The sequence below is a fragment of the Halichoerus grypus genome, chromosome 2, assembly GCF_964656455.1.
Source record: "Halichoerus grypus chromosome 2, mHalGry1.hap1.1, whole genome shotgun sequence".
Taxonomy (NCBI): domain Eukaryota; kingdom Metazoa; phylum Chordata; class Mammalia; order Carnivora; family Phocidae; genus Halichoerus; species Halichoerus grypus.
This window is the reverse complement of record NC_135713.1, coordinates 161,195,819-161,218,768: the sequence shown is the minus strand read 5'-3', so window position 1 is coordinate 161,218,768 and position 22,950 is coordinate 161,195,819. Positions and strand designations below refer to the sequence as shown.

The 22,950-nt window shown below is 58.5% G+C and overlaps 1 protein-coding gene across 3 annotated transcripts in view; it reads left to right on the top strand.

The window, feature by feature from the left end:
• RAI1 (retinoic acid induced 1) overlaps positions 1 to 22,950 on the top strand; it is a 116,303-nt gene that overhangs the window by 31,723 nt on the left and 61,630 nt on the right. For all 3 annotated transcript variants that reach the window (XR_013446045.1, XR_013446046.1, XM_036113058.2), the window contains exon 2: positions 7,405 to 7,543. The gene's annotated coding sequence lies outside the window, so the exon portion shown is untranslated. The remainder of the gene's footprint in view (positions 1 to 7,404; positions 7,544 to 22,950) is intronic.

The window sequence follows — 22,950 nt, the reverse complement described above, 5'->3', positions numbered from 1 at the left end:
GCCCCTTGGGGCTCCCTGGCCAAGAAGACAGGTTTGAGCCCTGGGCTGCAGCTACTTGAGAGGTGGGGGCTCAGAGGCAAGAAGGCTCCCATGGCGGCCGTGGGCCACTCCCATGGCCGTGACGGGACCCCAGCCAGGCCACATGTGTAGGGAGTTGGCGCCACTGGTCAGGAACCAAGGGGTGTCCTCTGGACCCAGGACTGCACAGGAGAATGCAGAGCAGGGCAGGCCCTCCCCGGGCTGAGAAGATGCCGCCTGCCTGTCCTGGTGCCTCTCCCTGGGTCTCTCTGGTGCCCTCCCCTCCCTTCATCCCTGTTGTTCTGTCATCCCTTCATCCCTCTCCCCTGCATTTGCTCTGGTAGCCTGCACTCATCTACTACTCCTCAGCCTCCTCCCTCTTCCTTCCCTCCGTCCCTCCTCTGTCTGTCTTTCCAGCCATGCGACCCTCCTCTTCCCCCCCCCACCACGCCCCGCGTATTCCCCAACCCCACTCCCAGCCCTGCCTTTAGCCGCCACCCTTTGAACACAGGGCCTTCCTTGCCTCCTCCAAGCTCAGGGACACAAGCTCAGCACCTTCTAGTGCACTCAGATGCTGAGAAAGGGAGGTGACTGCCCGTGGGGGTGAGGCTGAGGGGGCTCCAGGGTGAGAGGATGCGGTGCCCCCAGACGACATTCCTCCTCTGAAGCCCACACCCGGGGAAGGGGATCCCACGGCGGGTGGGTCTGCCCCCATCTGAGTCTAAAGCTGTATGACCTCATCTGGTGGTGGCCTCCCACAGCCTAGTAAAGAAGGATGGATGGACAGACAGATGGCAGAAAAAGCCACAGACAGCAGAGATCAAAGGTCATGCAGATCAAAGGCAGGAACTGGTTGGGTCTCCGCAGGCCCTGATGGGCAGACCCCAGCCCAGCCCCTTGTAGGGCTGCAGGGCCAGCCCAAAGCAGATCGTGAAGTGCGCACCCCCTGCTCCCAGGCCTTTCTCCTGCCCTGGCTCTGGCCAGAACCTAAATAGGGAGACCCCAGATCTTCCTCTGACCTCCACTACCCTCCCTGGCATCTGGGGGGGTGGCGCACACCGCACGTTTGAAAATGTTCCGAAAGTTTAAGGGATGTAGAATGCTGATCCCCCACCCCCAGCTGAAACATCAAGTTCTTTGCTTACAAAGAAAAACATTTTCTCAAGTGTTTTGCTCTTGGTCTCACATGGTGGCCCAGCTCTTAGGACGCGCTAGGTGGTGGAGGGTTTTGGGGGGGTGGGGACAGAAAGTAACAGTACTGGAATTGCTTAGTGACCATGCCAGGCCACGAGGGCAGAGGGGCTGTCTGTTTTGCTCACGGCTGTCTCCCCTGTGCCCCCAACAATGCCTGACACTTGGTGGGTGCCCCAGAAAGATACCCCGGAGCAGAGATCTGCAGAGCGGATTCACTCCGTTGGTCTGGGGGGACAACAGAAGCCACAAGGGAGGGAAGGCACATCGGGCCCTCAGCTGCTGCCGTGGACTGACATGCTCATTAAAAGGGGAAACTGAGGCTCAGCGTGCGAAAATAACTTGGCAGGGCACTGCTCCCTATCCATCTGCTAAAAATGGGGCCTCTTCAGCAGCTGTCTGAAGAGGCATGAAGTTCATGAACCTGTAAGATGGGACAGGTTTATTCCTTCCTAAGGACCTGCCCTTCCCCGGGGAACCTGCCCTAGACCATTCTGGTTGCCCAGGCCAGATGCACCAGCTAGTCCTATTAGCCCTGCCTCCAAAAGAAATACAGAATCCCGCGTCTTGTCAGCTCTCTACAACCGCCACCCTGGCCAGGCCCTATCCTCGTCCACCTGGCCCCGCGCAGGGGCCGCCTCCCTGGCCTCCCTGCTCCCACCCTGGCCCCATGTCCGCTCTCTTCACAGCAGCTGGGGCTATGGCAAGGACCTCAGGGAGATCATGTCCCTCTTCTGCTCAGAACACTGCAGAGATACCAAACCTTACCCCCGATAAAAGCCAAAGCTCTTACTAAGGTGCACACGGTCCTGTGGTGTGGCTCTCCATCTCTTCCCACTTGCCCCACTGCTCACTCAGCTCCAGCCACACCAGCCTCGGCTGTTCCAGGAAAACTCTCACCCTACTTCTGCCTCAGGACCTTTGTCCTTGTTGTCCCCTCTGCCTGCACACCTTCCCCACACACACACAGAGCTGCACGCCCTACCACCTTAGTGTCTCAAGTCTGTTCTCAAATGTTTTCAAGTGCAAGGTCCCTGACCACCCAGTGTGAAAACACAGCCCTTTCCCAGATGCTCCCAGTCCCCTTCCCTGGCTTTATTTATTTTTTCGCCTAAATGTAACATACTATATAATTTACCCATTCATTCTGTTTCTTGTCTGACTCACAACTGCAAAGAACAGAAGCTTTGTCCTGTTCCTTGCTCTGAATCCTCAACACATAGAACAGTGCCTCAAACATAGTAGGTGCTCAGTAAATGTCTGCCAGGCAAACGGATGAAGACTTCTGCTACACGCAAGCTCTGTGACCTTGGGCAAGTCGATTGTTTGGACTCAGTGACCCAGTCTTTGAAATGGGGGGGTGTAACCGATGTGAGGGAAAGATAGAGATTTGAAATCGCTGGCTGACTACTCTGTAAATATGTGTAAGAGAGATGTTGAAACCTGCTTGGCCCCCCTCTAACCTGGGGCATCTCAAGGCCAGGAGGGACTGGGGGGGTTACCAGACCAGCGCTGAACTTGAATGTGACTTCTTTGTCTTAATGGCACCTGCCTGGCCTGGTCGGTGGAATCCAGACCCCTCTTCTCTGCCTCTTGTGCCCACCTGGGTGGCCCCCGGCTACCCCCTGTCCCTGGTGGCCGGTCAGTGAGCCTAACATCTGGCAGCTCCACTGACCCCCATTGCCCCACCGACTCCCCAGGCCCCTGTCTGGGGTCTCCTCCCTAGCCCCTGTTTATTATTTGACCCTGGAATGGTTTCTGGGACACACACTTTGCAGGAGAGCAGCTATTCAGATGGTGCTAGGCAAACAAAAGAATGACCTGTCCAGGCCAGGCTCTCCTGAACACAGCCACACTTCACCAGGAAGCATCTGGCCCTTTGAGACCTGTGAGCACTCCCACCCTGGCCCATAAAACTCTCCCGCCAGCCAAGCATGGGGAACCCCTCTCCCCACGGAGCCTGGGGCGGGACTCACGTGGCGAGCCGTGGAGTCAAACCCCAGCCTCCCCACCAGTCATTCCCTCCGCATTTATGGAGCTCCTGCTGTGTCCTGGGTACTACCACCAGGATCCCATGGAATCCTGCCAGGAGGGTCTGATGGAACAAGCAAGCAAGGGCTCGGGGGCCAGGTAGACCTAAGTTTGAATCTTGACACTGTGTCTTCTTCATTCACTCATTTGCTAAATGCATATGGAGCACCTGCTCTGTGCCAGGCGGAGGTGAGCGAGATTTCTCTAGAAACATAGTCAGGTGGGGATCAGAATGTCTGCCTGTGTGCTCTTGCTGAGTCCTTTGATGGCTCTACAGCCTGGGGTTCTCCTTTTGGAGATGAGCAGATCCCCTCCTGGGGGGCTATCTCGATGCCCCTTTGTGATAACACTTGTGGAAGGGGTTTCCATCCGCCTTTGGCAGATGTGAATCTGGAGCCCTCTGCCACACCGCGCCCAGAATGACAGAGAGGCCCCTGGAACAGATGAAGGGCTCGGCTCTCCTTTGGGACAAGCCATCCCACTACCATGTCATTCCTCCAAACCCTTCGTACATGTGCCCAGAATCCAGAATCCGTGAAGAGTGCTTCCCTGAGTGATGGCCGATGTGTTTGGTCACGTGACCTGTCCTTGCCCTGATGTCCTCCAGCCCCTTCCCCCATTCTTCTCCAAAGGGGCTGTTGGTTCAAAGAGGAGAAAGCCCTGGGCTGGGTCAGCCTCATTCATTCATTCATTTACTCATTTATTCATTCAACACACCCTTACTTAATGTATGTCAGGCACCGTTCCAGGTACAGGAGGGAGCACCAGTGAGCACACAGACAAAAATAACCACAAAATACCTAAATAAATACATTATATGGTACATTAGAAGGTGGGGATGAGCATTCTAGGTGGAGGGAAAAGCAAGTGCAAAGGCCCTGTGTCTGGTGACCTCATGGAACATCTAGAAGACAAAGTGGTGAGTCAGGGGGTGGGGCAGGAGGTCAGAGAGGTGGCGGGGGCCTGATTGTATGGGCTCTCATCAGACACTTCTGATCACTCTGAAACCAGGGAGGCGAGGGGAGCCTGTCCCTGCCCCCCCAGTGAAGGGGGCCCACGCTACCATCCTCACACCCCTACCTGCCAATCTGGACCTTTCGGCCAGCTGTATGGAAGAGGTGGCTGAATCAGGATGTGACAGGGACAGTTTGAGAGGCTGAGGGTCAGGCAGCACCATGATAAGGGTTACAGGCCAGTCTGTGACTGGGTTGGTGGTCCCCAGCAGGGATTTGGGCTTTTTTGTCTAATGGTGCACATGGTGGGCTTCTCCTCAGCCTCAGGACTGAGTGACCCTGGTTCCCAGGCCAGGTCACTGAAGACAGGGACCAAGTAGCCTGCATTCTAGAGATGGGAAGACTAGAGCCCACAAAGGAGCTGGGCTGCCCAGGGCTTGCTGGCTGGGAGTGCGTGCCCACCGTTGGCTTGTTTCTCCTGCATCCTTATGAGGTGAGCTAGTGGTCAGCCCAGAGGGCCCATTAGGGTCCATTTCTGGGAGAGAGGCCTGCCCTTTGCCCCTGGGCAGCTGCACTCCGGAGTCTGGGTAGGCTGTAAGATGCTCAGGGCCAGTGACTGCCAAGCCTGGCTGTAAGCTGTTGATTCCTAGGCAGAGGGGACAGCATGTGCAAAGGCTCTGGGCACTTGGGTTGGTTAGGTCTGGGCCAGAGCCCAGAAGTGTGTGTTTTTTGTTTCCCATTTGACTCTGTACCAATGGTAGGTTTGGGAGTGACAATTCAAGCCACTGCACAGCCTTAGCCACCTTTACCCAAAGACCTTGAGGCACAGCAACCCATGAAACCCCTTCTAGTCCCCATTCCCGCCCCCCTTCCCTCACCCCAGCCTGGAGGAGGTTGGGCTGAGGGAAGCACTCAAGCAGTGGGTAGAGATGTGTTGCCTGCCACGGCCCTCTCTAAGGGGCCCCCAGGCCCCAGGGAGGGCCAGGCAGGGTGGGGAGGAGGCTCCCCACACCCACTTGGCTCATAATTGCTGTGGGAGTGGAGTGTCGGATGTATGGAGGGGTTGGCAGCGGCAGGGTGGGGGGTTAATAGAAGAAGTCGGGCAATCACTGAACAGCAAAACCTGATAGAGGTCGTGGGTGCGCTCCTCCCCTCTTGGTAGAACCGAGAGGGGCCTGAGCGGGGAGCACAGGTGGGGGGCCGAGGAGAGCGAGACAAGACTGGCAAGCAGGAGAAAGTGGAGAGAGCCAGGGCTGACACGTCTGTGTGATCCCTGGCGCGATAATTGGGCGAACGGACGATAGGTCGGACACGTGTATGGAGAGAAGGGTGGGGAGATGGAGAGACGGAGAGATGAATGAATGAATGGCTGCGTGGGCGGTGAGCCGCCTGGCGAGGGGCGGGCCGGGCGAGCGTTCAATCACAGCCCCGGGGCGCGGCGCCCGCCCGCTACGCTCTGGACGCCCCCCCACCCCAACACCGCGGCCCCTCCCGGGGCGCGTAATTCCGTGCCCCAAGGGCTCTGGAGCTGCTCCCGGCGGCGGCTCCCGGACCAGGGCGAAGAGGGGCTGCGCCACCGCCGCGGGGCTCCGCGCGACGGCCTTCAGCGCGCAGGCTGGGCTGCCCCTCCGCCGCGGGGGGAACCTGGAGGTGCGGTCCCGCCGCGAGGCCCCGGCCCGGCTCTTCTTTGTCTTGGCCCAGTCCTCCGCGGTCTCTAGACTGCCACCCGCCTCTTCGGGCAGCCCTCGCCGCGCACTTCTGGGCTGCTCCGGATCTCCGAGTCTCAGTTCCCGCTGCCCCCAGCCCATAGGCGTCTCCCCCGCCCAGCAGGGTCCCCCAAACCCCAGTGCCTCTAGGACCGCGGAGCCGGCGAGAACCAGGATCTCCGGCAAGCTGCGTCTCCGGTGCGGGGGGGGGGGGAGGGGGCGGCGGGATGAAGGCCCCCTCGTCTCCGCCTTCTCTCCCCGCCCCTCCTCCGCCACTACTCTTCGCGCTGCGCCCCGACCCCAGCGCAGCCTGTTCGCGCCTTAAGCGGCTCTTCTGCGGCGGTGCCATCCCCGACACCACGCGGAGCCCCCCCTCCCGCCCCCCGCGCCCGCCGGGCCTCAGACCGGCACGCAGAACACAGCCCTACGCAGCCACACACAAGACCGCCTGCAGACACACACCACAGCCTCGCGTCGACCCACAGCCCTGCACAGGCGTACTGCCCCCTACACGCGCAGACCCACAACCCCAACAACCGCAGTCCCACTCGCAAACAAGCCCACACAGATACACAACACCCCTGAGACACACTCGGGCCCACGCAGACACAATCCTACACACACAACCTTACACAGACATACAGCCCCTCGGACACACGCAGCCCCACATGGGCGCAGTCCCACCCACGCAGTCACACAACCCTCTATAAACGATCGCACACAAACACAACTCCACGCAAGCACCGCATCACTCAGTTCCTCCGAGACCCAGCAACGCACTCACAAGCTCGTAGCCAGACCCCCAAACCCCGTGACATTCACACGTAGGACAGACCAGAAAAATACAGCCACACCGATGCACACACGGACCTAATCGCGCAGCCAAGAGCTCACCCACTGGCTCGTAAGTCACTGGAAAAATATTAAAGCGTTTCCCTCCCTCCCCTTCTATCTCCGACACACACACGCGCGCGCGAGCGCGCGCTCGCGTACACACACACACACACACACACGGAGACACTCACCCCCACCCCCAAAGCGCCTCGGAGCCTACTAGCCGGTGACCCCGAGCCCCCGCGGTGAGAGGCGCGGGAGCGTCTCCCCGGCGCCCCCTCCTCCCGCTCCCTACCCGAGCTCACCACTCCTCCCCTCGCCTCCTCCCTCCCTGCCCCCTCCTCCTCCTCCCCTCCCCCGCGTCTGGGGCGCGGGCTGCGCGCAGCCAAGCCCCCTCGTCGCGCGCCCCTCCCCGCGCGCACCCCGCGCCCGCATCGCGCTTGCCGAGTGGATGCGGCCACGGGGCGGTCTCTAATTACCTCCTGTCCCCCGGTGGCCCGTGAATAATGGCTACTGAGGGCGCTCGCAGGGGCTGCTGAGAAGGAAACGCGGGGCGCGAGAGGCGCGGCGCGCGCGGGAGCGCGAGGGAGAAAGGAGCGAGCCCGGTGCCGCCGCGAGCGGCGGGCGGAGAGAAAGGAATCGTGCGAGCGCTCACATTTTTTTCTCCCAAGGATCTCATCTGGCCGCCGCGTTCTGGAAGAGGCGAGGGGGAGAGCGCGCGCAAGAGGAGGAGGAGAGAGACGGCGCGGGGAAAGGGAGACGGCGAGACGCGCAGCGCCGGCGCCCGGGAGATCCAGGAGGAGCCCGCAGGTATTGTTGGCGGCAGAGCTTTGTGTCTTCGGGGAGGGGGGGGCCGTTCCGGGGCGCGAGGGCTCCCGGAGCCCCCGGGCCGCCGCCGCGCTCAGAGCTGCCCCAAAGCTGGGGGCTGCCGGCGGTGGTGGCCGCCGGCCGCGGGCACCCCTCCCGCCGCGCCGCGATCTTGGCTGGAGTTGCAGATTTGCCTGTTTGGGGGTTTTCCACGCCGCTTGAGGGAATCGGTCTCAGGAGGAGGAATTTCTTTCTTTCTTTTTTGTTTGTTTGTTTGTTTCTTTTCTTTTTTTTTTTTTCTTTGTGTGTGTGTGTGTGTGTGTGTGGCCGCAGTTTGGTTGTGTTGGGGACTTCCCCCTCCCCTTTCCTCCACAATACGTTGGTGAGAGGTCTCGGCGACTGTGGCACTGGTGGAAGGCTGGGGGCTGAGATGGCGGGGCTGGTGGCCGCTGATGGGAACGTGAGGGACGCCGGAGACGGAAGGAGTTTTGCTCAAGTTCGCAATCTGCGCGCTGGAGCGGGTCAGGCCGGGGAGGGCCGTCTGCGCACCCTGTCCTGCTCCAGGCAACCGGTGGGAAACTTCCCGAGCGCGCTGCCTCCCGGGGGACTCGGCGCCCCCGACGCCTCCGGGCGCTTCCTCCGGCCGCCGCGGCCCCTCCTTGCCGCCTGCGAGCGCTTAAGGTCGCGCTCTCCCCACCCCCGCCTTCCTCCCTCCCCCGGCAGCTTCCGGATCTGGACAGAGCTGGAGGAGCAGCTTCAAACACTTCCCTTGGAGACCCCTCCCCACTCCCCGCGCCATCGCCTGCCACACAGCCCCCCTGCCCTGCGCCCCCCGCCTCACGCGCGCCTGAGTGGCCAGGCTGACAATGAAATCTCGCGCCTTGCCGTCGGGGGTGGGGGTCGTAGCTGGGTCTCTCTGGGGGCTGCTGACCCAGAGCAGGGGGGAGGGGGAGGGAGGACTTCTTGGGGGGAGGGGCTTGTTTGGGTTAGAGACGTTGACGTCGGATGGCGCTGTGCGGGGGAGGAGGCGGGGGCAAGGTGGGGTTCTCGGCCGGGGGTCGCGGATTCTAGCCCCTCTTGGGCTTGCTGATTGGCTGGTGACTTAAGGCACGTCGGAGGCCCCCCCCCAACCTCAGCCTCCTCCCCGCAACTCGGCCTCCTCCCCTCCTGTACAATGCGGGCTTCAGAGGTGATCCCGAGGGTGATGTGTGTGTGTGTGACGGAGTGTTTGTCTCCTGCGATCCACAGCAGACGCTGCTCCGGTGACCCGGAGATCCGGATGCCTCGCCCCCTCCCTCAGGGGTGGGGGGGAGGGGGAGAAAGGGGGAGGGGAGCAGTGGGAACTTCTTTTCCCACTGGGGCCATGGGAGGGGACTGCTAGACCAGAGATTTTTCTGGGGACCGCAGTCCTGGGGTGGGGGGGCTTCAACGCAAAGTAGGGGTCGCGGGGTCAGAAGCTTCTCGGTACTTCTGCCCCTAGATCCTTTTGCTCCTTTGGGGGCGTAGGAGGTGTGGAACGGGTGAAGGCCCAGTTGGAACAGGAGTGGGGGCCGAGAAGAGTCAATGGAAATCTGCCTTAATTGGATTCCCAGGCGAGCATCGGAGGGAGCTAAAGGGGGTTCCTCCTCTTTCTCTTCCCGGGGTAGGGAGCCATGCCCGGGGACCCCCAAGCTGGCAACCCGGGCAGGGGGAGGAAATCCTTCTCCCTACTTAAAAAGGGGATTCCTGGGGGGGAGAGGGGAGGCACCTTGGGGGGCGGTGGCGGACTGCTTTCAGGCTGTTCTGTGGCTGGGTCCAGGAATATAAAGAGTTAACCCTCCCCAGAAATCTGTCAGCCCCCACACAGCAGGGACACACTGTCGGACCCTTTGACGTGCTAACAGCGTGACACTGGCTGACAGGAGCTAGCAGATTCCATACTCTGTGCTTCTCTTCTCGGCAGCAAGCCCCAGGCAGCGGGACAGGACCTGGCTGGGTGGTGCCTTGTTCAGGGACCTTGGGGGGAAGCAGAAATCAGAGACCAGGGAGGGTACAGCAGCCTGGTAGCCGCCTTGTAGCCCTGAGGGAAAAGGGGTTAGGGGCCAGGGTTAGGGAACTTGGAGTGGAATCACCCTTGGGCTGGGGGGGGGGGGTTCTACACTTTGTCCCTGCTTCCCACCTCCACCCTGAACCACCCACAGCTGGAGGCTTGGCCGTTAAGGGTGAGTGTCTGGTCTGATCCATAGGCTAGACTATGAGACCCTACCAGCTGAGGGCAGGCCTGGCTGAGGCCTCTCCCCAAGCCCCCGCTGCCCCCCCCACACACACACGCATTTCTTTCCTGCAGGTGAGAAGTGTTCCCTGCGGATCTTAGAGCCCTGGGGCCTGGCACACGATGGGCACTCAGCTCTGGCTGGACAAACACGGGAGTGAATGAATCCGTGATGAATGAATGAATAAATGAATGAATGAGATAGGGGAAAGTTTCTCAATTGGTGGCATTTAGTCATTTAAAAAAAGAAACCTTTCCGACATATACATTTTAAAATACGGTTCAGAGAAAAATCTGACAGAGAGAGAAAGAGAAACAAGGTTACTGACAGCAGGCTATGACAATGTTAATATTTTGATGTTGTTCTTCACAGTCTTTTTTGACTTGGGGTTGGTTTGTTTTTTAAAGACTTTGTGGCCATTCTCTGTATTCAGATGTATATCCTGCTTTCTTCTTTGGCGCTAACAGGAGCCTTTTCCTGTTTTGTAACGAACTCTCATAAACACCCTGGTTAATGTCTTCAGGCTTTTCCAATCGGGTGGATGTGCCATCATTTACTTACTCTTCCCCTTTTGTTCAACATTCTGGATGCTCCTGATGAACGAGGTAGCGAATATATTTTGCACAGAGCACTTTTTTGTGATGTTTAAGATGATTTCCTCAAAATGATGTTGCTGATGCTGAAGACTCCGACACGCCTGCAGTGGAAGAAATGGGCTCCTCATTTTTCCAGAAGTGGGGCACTGTTCTCCTTCTTTCCTCACAATCTAGAACCTTCTGTCAGCTGAAAAGAGCCTTGGCAATGAATCACCTGTCTGAGCCCCTTCCTTTGACAGAGGAGGAAACCGGGGCCCAGAGAGGGGAAGTGAGTCCCAAGGTCACACAGCAGTTGGTGGGCCTTGCAGCAGCCAAGAACCAGCTACTGATCTGCCATTTTGGTTTCTATTTGTGGGAAGAGTTCCTAGGGATCTCGTAGGCTGACCTTGTCCATTTCACAGATGGGGGGGCCTGAGACCCCAAGAGAGGAGAAGTACCCAGCTTGCCCCTGGCATCACCAGCTGGAGCACCAGATAGGCTCCTAAACCTGTCACATACTTTCTGTGTCACGCATACTGGCCCCGTCCTCGGATTCTGGGGCTACCGAAGTTACTAGCCTATGGTTGGCCAGCCGTGGGAGCCCTGTTGCCCCTCCTCAAAACTCCTCCTTCCTCTTTGCCATCCCATTCTCCAGAAGGAGAATTTGAGGATCCAAAGCAGGTGCAGTAAGAGGGGTGGGACTGCAGTTGTCAGAGGATCCCCGTGGTTGTGCCCTTACCCCTGTGCCTCAGTTTACTTTTCTAAAGACCTAGCTCGGGGTCTGTTCAGGAGCTGGGGGGCAGGTGTTGGCCCACATATCCACCGTGAGGGAGTGGGGAAGGACCAGTGTCATCTTAAACTTCTTCTGATCTTAGATTGACCTCAGGAGGGCCCCTGGGGAGGAAGGGGAAACAGAGGGGAGGAGAGGAGGAAGGGGAGATAGGGAGGGATTAGAAAAGAGGGAGGGGAGGTCAGGAGGGAAGAAAATGCAAATGAAGAAAGGAGAGAGCTAGCCCCCTCCACGCCCCCCCCCCCCCCCCGCAGCCTCACTGGGCGCCCCGGGGAGAGGCTGGGGGACAGCTCTCCCAATGCAGGTGTCAGGGCTAGCCCACACTGGATGACCAGAAAGGCTGGATGTCCGAGCTGGGCTCTGTGAGGGCTGAGCGAAACAGCTGTTGGCCGGGCTCTGGGATCAGAATGATCCAGACCAGGTGGGTGGCAGGGAGGCAAGACCTCTGAGGCTTCTGTTCCTGGGTTCCCCTGTGGGTCAGGTGGCCGGGCACCCCCAGGGAGGGGGCTGGGGCCCTGGGTGCTTCAAGGGGGCAAGGTGATCGTGGCTCAGACTTCCCATCCCAAGACAGGGACCTTCTGTTTCCCCACTGCCAGGACACCAGCTGCCCGTCAAGGTTAAGTGCAGCCCTCCCGTGAGCGTGGGTTATTTGGGCATTTCTGCAGTGTGTATCTGTGCTTTGGACGCGTCCCCGTGCATGCATACACATCCATGCGTGCCTGTGTATGCCCATGTCTGTATGTCTGAGCCTGTCTGTGTGGGGGTCGGTTTGCCTGCCAGCCTGGGTGTGTGTGTGTGCGCGTACCTGTGTCTGTGTGCCTTGGACCCTGTTTGTATATTTCTGAAGGGGTCTGCGTGTCTTCCAGCTTGGGCACGTGTGCCTGCATGCATGTCTGAGTGTGTGTGCGAATCTGTGTGTATCCCTGCGTGTGCCATGTCTGTGGGTGTGTGCATATGTCTGAGAGGCTCTGATCCCATTTGTGCATTTCCGGTGGGGGGAGAGTGCGCCCCTGAGCTTGGGCACGTGCGTGTTTGTCTGTGTGTGAGCACACACTTTCCTCCTAATGGCCCCAAGAGGGATCCAGGCAGCAGGCTTTTGTGCTGCTTTCAAGGTTGCGGCTGGGTGGGTGAAGGGGGGCGGCCTTCAACTGGGAAAGCGGGGGGAGGCAAAAGAAAATCTTAAAAGACCGTCTTCCCTCTGGTCTCCAAGGAGATCAGCCTGTGAAATGATCCGCACGTTAATTAAAAACGATTATATCCTGATTGAGCCATTCCTGTTCACATCCCCGGCCGGGAAGGCTGAGACTGAGACCAGAGGGTGGAGAATGGGGCAGGGTCTGGCTGCAGGGCACAGCCCACGGAGGGGAGCGCACCTGGCGAGGGGGGGGGGGGGCGGGAGGCTGAGTGGCCAGGTATTGGGGGTATATGCCCAAGGCAGATTTGAGCTTCTCCTTCGAATTTTAAAGGCCACCACCCCCACCCTACCTCCTCCAGCCCCCAGGTGGTGCTCTGTGAGGTCCCCGGAGCTGTTTGGCAGCCACCAGGCTCCATTGATCCCCGCTAGCGCTAGGCACTGGTCCTGTTGTTTACACGGATCCTGAAAGTCAGTGTTTGCGGTTCCCATTTTATAGAGAAGTGACATGCTTGAGGTCACGGAGCCAGGAGTTAGGGACCCCAGGCTGGACCCAGTTCTCTGACCCTAAGCCCCAGACACCCCCCCTTCCTAGCCCCCAGCTGCCCCCAACTCCCATGATGAGGGGTCCTCCCTCTGCAGGATCCTGGGGAGCTGAGATGTCAAGGACAGGCCCTCTTATCCTCCCTGGCACCCTGAGATTGTTCCTTTCTGAGGCCCAAGCTGCCCAGGGCATAAGGCTGTGGTGTCTGTTCATGTGGGAAGCCAGATGACTCGCTGCCCTGGGCAGCTCTGGTCTGGCTCTCGTCACCTTCGCCATCCTGGGCAGAGCCTCCTCCCCTCCCTCTCACTGTCCCCCATAAAGTGACTAACAGTTCCGTAGAAGACCAGCCACAGGTGCCCCTTAGTGCCTGGGGCTGGCCACCGTGTACCCATATTCCTGGGTGTGTGCCACCAAGACCTTTCTGGAAAAAAACTCTGGGCCTTGTCACACTCTGCCTTACCCTGTTACCTTGCCCCCAGTCAGCCTCGCAAAGCCTGCAGGAATAGAAAGTAGCCATAGTAATAATAAACCAGGTGATCCTCAGCTTACACCCCAGAATCAAGTGTTGTCATGGTTCTTAAGTGATAGGTGCTTGGGCGAACTGGTTTAGCTCAGCATGTGTGGGGACCCAGCTGTCCATAAGGGTGGCCCCCTGCCCTATCCCTTCCTGTCCCACACACTCCTGTGTGCCCAGGCCAGGCTTCTTGGAGAGGAGGACACCCCGCTTTAGGTCAGCCACACCCAAAAGCACATGATAGCCTGGCCACAAGCAAGGACTTCTTCTTCTTCTTTGAGCCTCAGTTTCCCCTTTGGGCAGTGGGGATCATGGCTGTTTCCTGACAGCACTGTCAGAAGAGTAAGGAAAACCAGGTCAAGTTTGTTCATATGTCTAGAAGCATCGGGACGCACAGAGGGGCTCATTAAGTGTTCATCCGTGCATCTGTCCGTTCAGGGCACCTGTGTGTTAACATGGCAGGGGCCTTGGGTTTGCTGGCTTCTAGGGAGGGAGACGTGCTGTACTCTTTCCATGCTTTCTAGCAGACATTCTGGGGTTGAGGTGACTGTCATTTCAGTAGAAACCTCCAGAGAGCTAAGAATTTCATAGGACCCCCCCCCCCCCCAAGCAAAAGCATTACCAAAGGTAGTGTCTGGTAAGAGGGAGGGGATGGTCCTCCTGGACCAAGTTCCACATTCTTAGGGGGATCTTGACCAAGGGGAGGGTGCTGGGACCAGAAATGATGTCATGAGGAATTAGAGAGGCAGATCGGACCCAAAAAGTCAGCATCCACCAGTTCCCAAGGTCAGAATTGCAAGAGAGGCAGGCAGATACTGCTGATCCCACAAAAAGCCCTTTGAGCTGAAGCAGGTAGCCACTCTGCCTCCCCCAGGTAATCCCTGCAAGGTGCCACCTCCCAGGAGCACCTTGACCCATAGGATATCTGCCTTCCCCAAAAACCCTTTCCCAGGGCCTGAAATGACTCCTTTCGTCACAGCCCAGGGTCAAAGCATTGAAAGCCCTGCTTAAAATGCAAACCTATTACCTTGGAGGAGTGATCAGAAGCTGAACTCATGTTTGCATAATGCAGGGGCCAGCAACCTCTCAGTCCCGCAGGGCCAGTGGGCAAAGCTAATGAGCGGGTGGGGGCCGTCTGGCCTTCGTGGGGTGCAGCAGCTCAGCTCTGCCAGGGCAGCATATGGGGATGCAGCCCAGGGTGCCCGTCACCCACCTTCTTAGGAACCAGGATTGAGATGTTCCCATCACACCTCCTGGTTTGTGCCTCTTGTCACCTAACCCAGCAACCCACCTGTGGCCAAATTCACACACACACACACACACACACCCTGCCCCAGCTCTGACCCAGAAGGTACCATACCCACCCTCTGTGCCCAGCCTTGAACCTCAGTCTGCAGGGCCCTGCGAACCGTGCACCGTCCCAGCCTCATGCACATCCCACACTCGCCCTGGCCCTCGTTAGTGGTCTTAGAGGTGAGGGTGTGGGAGCAGAGGGCCCCCACACAGGGGCGCCGGGGCCTGACCGGAACAGGTCAGCCTGACCCATCTTCTACACGCACGACCGACTTCCCGCAGCTGTTGCCATTGACGGGGCTCAGTGGGGAGGGGCGGCCGTGGGCATCTGATGGGCACCTGGTTTCTAAGTCGAGTTTCATTTCCTTCAGTCCTTCATTCAGCATTCGGCAGACGTTTGCCAACAGCCCAGAAGAGGCACATTCAGGCCATGCCCGGGGAGAGTCAGGGTGGGCCTGCCAGCCAGGGGAACACGGGCCCTGGGTCTGAAAGGGGAAGCATTTGACCACAGGGAGGCCTGGAGGCACAAAAGAGCCAGGGGAGCTCTAGAAGGTCGAAAGAGCCAGGAGAGCTCTAGAAGGTCAGAGGTGGGAGGCAAGAGGTAGAAGCGGAGGCTGAAAAGGAGTCTGAGGCCTTGACTGCCGTGAAGGGTTTTATCCTGAAGGCAGGGAACACAGCTGGAGCCCAGGCTTGAGGTGGAAAATGAGCCAATGAGGAGAAAAGCCAGGGAGGATCAGGAAAAGCACCCCCCCCCCCCCGACTGTGGGGCTGCGTGACCTTTGGCCTGCCGTGAGCCTTTCTGGGCCTCAGTGTCCCCTCTCAGAACTGAGGCCTCCAATTCTAAGTGGTGGGGCCTGACTGGACAAGAGCATCCTCCCTCCCTGCACGGAGCTATTGCTGGACCTGCTCTCGAGGGAAGCTGGGGCCTGACCCTGCTCCCAAACTCCTGCCTCAGTTCCGAGCCACTCCGCCCAGCCCTGCGGTGTCTGAGCCCTGGGAGGGATTATAACCTCTCGCTGGGGAAAGAGGTGGAACTCCTCCGGGACCAGTAATTAAAGCCCAACAGATTGTAATTCCCTAAAAGAAGGCTCAGTACCGAGAGGGAGGAGTGGTACTCAGAGCCCCAGAGAAGACAGGAGGAGGAGAAGCGTTGGGGATGAGGGCAGCCTGGGGTCCGGGGTGATACGAGTGATATCTGGAATCCTGTGACTCAGCAAGGCCTCCCTAGTGCTGGGCCCTGAGCACTTTATTATTTCCGATCTTCAGCCCCTTCCTGCAGGGGAAGCGTCCTGCCATCCCCATTTCACAGATGAAGAAATCGAGGCTTGGAGAAGTCTGTTAACTGGCTCCAGGCCCTCTGGGCTCTAAGCAGCTGGGCTGGGGACGAACCCAGGGCCGTGTTTGAGCATGACCCTCCTTGCTGGGTATTTATGGTGGGGGGCCCAGCAGGGCAGACCTTCCTGCAACCCCTTCTGATACCCCCCATGTTTGGGGTCTTCTGTCTGTGGGAGGAGAAGGAGGCTCATGGGTCGTACTGTGGTGACAGAAGGGAGTCAGTCGTTCCGGGCTGACGCTGTCCTTCAGTTACTCACCTGCCCTGGGATGCCAGGCAAGAGCTGCTCTTCTCGGGGGCATCTCCTCATCTGTAAAAGGTTCGGATAACCTTAGGGTTCCTTGTAGCCCGAACCGTCGGATTGGCCGGTAGGGCAGAGGTAAGTAGTAACCTTTGAGAATTCCTGCGCCCGCCCTCCCTCATTCATCCTAGCAGTACCTGCTGAGCCCTTTGTCATGTGAGGGGGGCTTCAGCTCTCACATGCCAGGGGAAGGTGGGCTCTGTTAGCATCCCATGACAGCTAAAGAGGTCACAGCTGCTCTGGGGAGAGCTATCTCCTAGAAAATTAAGACACACTTTCCTCAGTCCTGCTGCCCAGCATTTGCCCCATGCCCTGACTCCCCTAATCCGTACTTCACTGCCCCCCCTTCTGTGAGCAGACCTCCCTTCCTCCAGGGAGAGGTAGAGAGACCAGGGCTTGAGAATCCAGACCAGAGACTGTTGGCTGGTGATGCCCTCAGACAGGCGCTGTTTGATCAGCACAGGGTTTTAAAGTTTTCTTTCTTTATTTGAGAGAGAGAGAGCGCGAGCAGGGGGGAGAAGGAGAGGGAGAGAGAATCTCAAGCAGACTCTGCGCTGAGCACGGAGCCCGACAGGGGGCTCGATCCCATGACTCTGAGATCACGACCTGAGCCGAAACCAAGAGTCACGCTCAACCCCAGCTGTGCCACCCAGGCGCCCCAGGGTTTTAAATATAACTTGAGCTTTCACATAAAAATCCTACTTTTTGCGTCTCTGAAACTAGAAACCCACATGCCCACAGGGGGCTGGCTGCAGGCAGAGCTGAGATGGGCTGCCACCTTCTGCCCGGTTCCGTGCAGAGTTGCCCCCCTGCATAGCCCTCGGTTCCCATCCTGCACCCCGGCTTTCACTGATCTTGGGCAGGTTACATCTTTGAACCTCATCCGTAAAATGTCAGAACCAGGGAACTGATTCCAAACTGTGTCTTGAAGGTGTTTTCCAGAAATTCTCCAGGCAGGGGGAAAAAAGGGGGGGGTGCCCCCAGCTGCAGGAACTGCCTGGGGAAAGATAGGGAGGTCCCAAAGGGCACAGAATGCTCGAGAAATACGGAGCTCTCCTTGCCTGCTACCTACGTGCTTGGTGAAGCCTGAACACTGAGGCCAGTTGGACTGTATTGGTTCCATAACATGATTCATTCATTCCAGCCATTCAGACGCCCCTCGCAGCATCCCTAACCAGAGGACCATCGAGGAGCCTTTTCTCCTCACTTTTACTGGATGGAGAAAAGTGGAGGGCAGAGAGGTGAGGTGACCTGCCCTGGGTCCCAGCGAGGGGCAGGATTCGGACAAGGGCCCCGATTCTCGACGACGGGCCCGGGGGCTCGTTCTGATCTAAGACACTGTAAAAATTGGCTCTTAGGTGATCTGCCTTTTCCTGTGCATTTTAAAAAATGCTCTTTTAGTTAATATGCGGGAGGGATTTCGATGTGCTCGTACATAACCTTTTGCTGAAGCGACAGCGTGCTATAAAAGGGTCCCAGGAGAGCTGGTGTAATTTGGGCTGTGAGGGACAGAGAATACCAATGCAGACCTCTCCAGAAGGCCCACTGCTCCTGGGAGCTGGGATACCGGGGCGGGTGGGGAGGGGCTCACCTCACCACGCCGAGGCCAGGCCTCCAGCTCTCTCCCATTTTGCACCCAGGGACCACATGTTTGTTCAGATCATGTTGGACTGTTTGGCTTTCTTTATTCCCTCACAATTTTGAGTGAAGGTCTCAGTTCCTAGAGGAGGAGGTCTAGGTAGAGAGGAACGGTGTCCAGGACCCAAAGGGACTGTGAGCGGGATGGTGGGACAGACACGGGAGCCCCATTTGTCAGCAAGAGGTGGCCGGTTGGCGAGGTGGCAGACAGAGGGGCCCATGCGGAGGGCAGATCGAAAGGCACCTTCAAGGTCTATTCAGCATTTGCCCTTGGTCCCAAAGGATCCCAAAAGGGGCTTGGGAGGTTTCAGTTAATTGAGGCTGATTCTAAATCAGGAGGCTTAATAAATGGTAATTATCGTCCTGTGGGAGCAGACCAGAGCTACCAGTGCTGCTGGGAACAGAGATCATGGATTCAGGGCCCCTTTCCCCTCCCACACACCTAGAGGCTCTGAGAACTTCCACCCACAGAGGTGTCAGGGATAGACCTGGTGCAGACCAGGGGCCGCCTCCTCCCTGTGTGTGGGTTCAGGGCATGGAGGTGTATTGCGTGCTTGCATCTGTGAGTGTGCATGTGTGTGTGCTGGTACTGGGCCACCCTCCACCCAGCCACCTCCAGGCCCCTTAACTCCCCACCTGTCAAGGGACAGAGAGAAGGGACTCTCCCAGGCGGAATCTCAGCAGGGCACAGGCTTTGGGACTCCAGAAAGCGGCGCCGTGTGGACAGAGGTGACAGCGCATGGTTTTGGTCCCACCCAAAGAGGAACTTCTGTCATTTCGAGTGGCCCAGAGGGGGCCCGGGCTGCCCCAAGGGGCAGGGAGTGTTCCATCTCAACAGCTTTGCGAGCAGAGCCCAAATGTGTACCTTCCTGTCGTTTGCAGTCCCTTCTAAGCCCAAGTCCTGGCACAGGGCATCCCCCCCAGCTGACACACAGCAGTCCCTGAGGCTGCTCCATCTTGCCAACCCAGACTGGCCAGAGGGACCGACAAAGGGCTTCTGCCCCTTGGTGTCCCCAGAACTTGGCCCGGAGAGACCCAGGGCACGGGGATGAGGATGATAGTGTGTCACAGCGTATTGTGATGGTGGACGCGTGTGTGTATCTGCGTTGTGTGTGTGCATTTGTATGTGTTCTGTGCTCTTGGGTGGGCAGGGCCGCAAGTGTTGAGTGTGGATGTCCATGCAGAGAGTGTGTAGTGTGCGTGGCTCTGAGCCGAGGGAGGCGGGCTGGGGGTACGTGTGTCTGTGCACTTTGCAAGTATTGCCCATCCAATGCACATGAATGCATTTGGGGTGATGGACGTGTTTGTGGCCAGGGTGTGTCTGTGGGGGTGCTGTGCTGAGCCCCCCCTCCCCGGCCAGCTCCTTCTGGTCTGTTTTTTTTTCCCACCCCAGACCCCCATCACCCCTGCCCCCAGGTCAGACCTCAGGGGCTCCCAGTTGCCCCGAACCCTGACCATCCACACCTCCACTTACAGGGAACTTGACACCTGCCAGCCCAGGTCTTGACCTCTTGTGTAGGCCCAGCATGTGGCTGAGGGACCCCAGGGGACCATAGGGACAAGGGAGAAAGAGCGAGAGGAGGCCTCCTGGTCACTGCTCAGCCCCTCCTCGGAAGGTCCTAAAGGAGGTGGGTTTCTGAGTCTCTGCAGCATCTGGGCCAGGGACCTTTCTGGAGCTACCATGGTCATCTCCAGAGATGGAATGTTTTTAGAACATGAGACATGGCACTTCGGGGACAGGATGAGGGCATTTCTAGAGAGGAGATGGAAGGCATTTCTAGAGAGGAGATGGAAAGCATTTCTGGAGGAGGGACAGTTTTGAAGATGAAATGGCATTTTGGGAGATGAAGCATGAACATCTCTGGAGATAGGGGCGGGCATTTTCTGGAGTAAAGATGAAGCCTTTCTGGATTCCAGACATTGCTAGAGATGAAACATTTCTGGAAATGGACTATTTCTAGAGATAAACTGTAGTACCTCTGGAAATGGAGTGTTTTTGAAGATGATGCAGGAGTATTTCTGGGAATAAAATAGGGCATTTCTGGATTTGAGGTATTTTTGGAGCTGACATGGAACATCTCTAGAGATGGGATGTGATATTTCTGGAAGTGGAACATTCTTGGAGCTAAGATGGAGCCTTTATAGAGGACACTGGCCTTTGTGGAGCTCGATTATATTTGAAGATGAGAGAGGATTTCTGGAGATAAGATGGAACCTTTCTGGAGATGGAACGTTCTGGAGCTGAAAATTTCTGGATTCAAACCAAGCATTTCTGGAGAGGAAATTTGTCATTCTCAGAAAAGGATCGAAGATGGGATATTTCTGGAGGTGGTGTTTTCTGGAGATGAGGGGGCCGTTGGTAAAGCTGGCTGTTTGCCTCTCGAGGAGTCGATGGGGGGCGTCTCTCGGGGGGACCAGAAACACCCCCCTACCTGTGACCCTTGTTTTGCAGGAGATGGGCCTGAGGTCCAGAGGGGAGGCTCCTGCCCAGGCCCACTCCTCCTGTGAGTGGCAGAGCAGGCCTTCTGGGGACCATTCCAGAGCCACTCCCTCCTCAAGGCCTGTGCTGGAATCCTCCCCAAGGGAGGCCAGAACCCTCTCAGTCCTGTTCTTGGGGTCCCACCCCCATCCTTGTGGGGCCCTGGCAGGAACAGGCAGTGACTGAATGGTTAAATTTCATTTAATTCAATTTCTTTGGAGCCATCTGAGGCTTGCTCCCCAGCCCCCTCTGCCAGGAGCCTCCACCCTCTCTCGAACCAGTATCCGCCCCCCCCACCTTGAAGCAGCCCTGAGGTTGGCCTTGCTTCGGCAGAAGGAAACTGGGGGGGCGGGGGTACAAGGCTGAACATGGGTGAAGGCCCAGGTCCCTGCTCTGGCCCCAGGCTGACCGATGGGGGGGGAGGTGTGCCAGGCCACCTTCCCCCCCCCCCCCCCCCCACTCCAAAGAAGCGGCTATAGAAGCCTGCCGCCACTTGAGCCGGCCTGGAGCCCTGGAGTAATTATTTCTCTTCCTTAATTGAAATTTCAGCCTCAGTGATCCTGCCTCAGAAGTGTGAGGTGGGGGAGGGCGCCTGGTGGGGTGGGAGAGGGCGGGGAGCCCCCTCCCTTGCCCCCAGAAGGCGGGAGGCAGCGCCAGCCTCCAGGCCCCGGACTCTGGTGGTGGGCATGGGGTGGAGGGCTGCCGCTCAGGGAGAGGGGGGTCAGGGCTGGGCACTGCCTATGGCCCACTGCGGTTAAAAAGCTGAAGCTTTCACCTGCCGGTTGGGGAGAAGGCTGAGAGGAAAAGGAGGCTAGCCTGAGGCAGGTATACAGCTGGGCGGCCTGTGTGGAGGGCTTCTGAGCCAGGGGCGCATGAGGGAGTGGGCAACGTCGGGAAACCACTGCCTCCTCCCGGATCTGGCAGGGATCTGAGGGGGTGGCCTGGGGGGCTGTGACTCAGGCGGAGCAGGCCATGATGGCGGCAGGCCCAGTTCCTGGTTCAGGGCTGGGTGAGGCAGCTGGCCTGGTGGGGTGGGGTGGGCTGTGGCTGGTGGGGGCAGCTGAGGAGGCTGTTTTCCCAGCTGCGGTCAGGCTGGGCGGAGCATCCGGGCTGGGCGCTGGGTCACCACACACACACACACACACACACACACACACACACACTCACACACACTCACACACACACACACACACACTCACTCTCTCTCTCTCTCTCCCCCCCTTCCTCTCCCTCTCTCTCTCTCTCTACCTGGGTGGTCCCTGCTACCACACACGGCCTGAGGCCTGTCTGCTGGTAGAAGCAGAGGACTGGGGGGGGGGGGCAGTAGGAAGTGGGGGGTGGGAGGGGGAAGCCATGAGCTCCAGACAGGCCAAGGGTCCACCCCTCCTTGAGCTTCTGAGGGGCGGCTCTGAGATGCTCAGGCTAAATGTACAGGCTTCCAGCTTCTACCCACATTTGTCCAGACTCAGGCCAACCCAGGCCCCAGCACAAGGGACCAACTGTGGTCGTCCCCGCCCCCAGGCCCTGATGCTTGCCCTCAGGGTCTCAGTCTTTCCCAACTGGGAAATGGGATTTGCGGTCAGCTCGATGGGAGTTTTCAGGGCTGAAGTAAGCTGCCAGGTGCCCAAGGCTGCAAGCCCAGGCTGTCCCTCTCACTGTGGTTATGAAGAAATGTGCCAAAGCCTGAGCAGGCCCAGGCCGGCACCCTGCACGCAGTAGGAGCTCAGGGAATGACAGCAATGTGGTCATCAGTGTTGTGACTGAGATGGGGTTTTCCCGGCACCCAGAAACGGCTGTCAGGGGAGCTCCCTGCCCACGGCCTTCTCCAGCCCTGGGGGGGCAGGTTTGCTGACAAGGGAGACTAAGGCCTTTTGGAGTAAGGACAGGGTGGGGAGAGGGATCTGGAGGTGGCTGCCTCCTCCACGCACGCGGCTCCCACGCTCACACACTGGGCGTCACACACATCCATTAAGAGCGCTCTAGAAAACCCATTGAGGTGAGAGGCACACTCAGCAAGGCCCTGTCACTGCAGCTCGCCCGACCCCTGGATTGCAAAGCTCACAGCCCATCTTTGGGGGCTGGGGGTGGGGGCTGGGGCTGCCCTCCAAGGAGAAGCGGGACAGAGGTGGATGCACGGATGCATGGAAGGGACAAGTCAGCTCCAAGAGCTGGGGAAGGGAAGAAGGTGCCAGCACACTTGTGGTCGTTTGCTTAGAGAGAGGGGAGGAGGACAGGCACGGGGAGAGATGGGGAGGGATGAGGATGCAGGAGACAATCTGGCAGCAAGGGTCGGGGGGCCTTGGAGCCTGAGCTTGACCCAGCTGCGGAATGTCTGCTGCTTGCCTGGGCCGTGGCCCCTTCCGCCTGCGGCGCTTGGGGAGCTCTGTTCTGGCTCAGCTCCAGACATCTCCAATACCTGTCCCTTCCCCTGACCTCCTGCTGCCACAGTGGCCTCCCTTGCCCCATGGCTTGGGGATTTTGAGGCCTTAAGCCACCAGCGGTCAGGAGCTGGACTGGGTTCTCCCGCCAGTGGGGGGTTGGAGGGGACCGGAGCGGCGG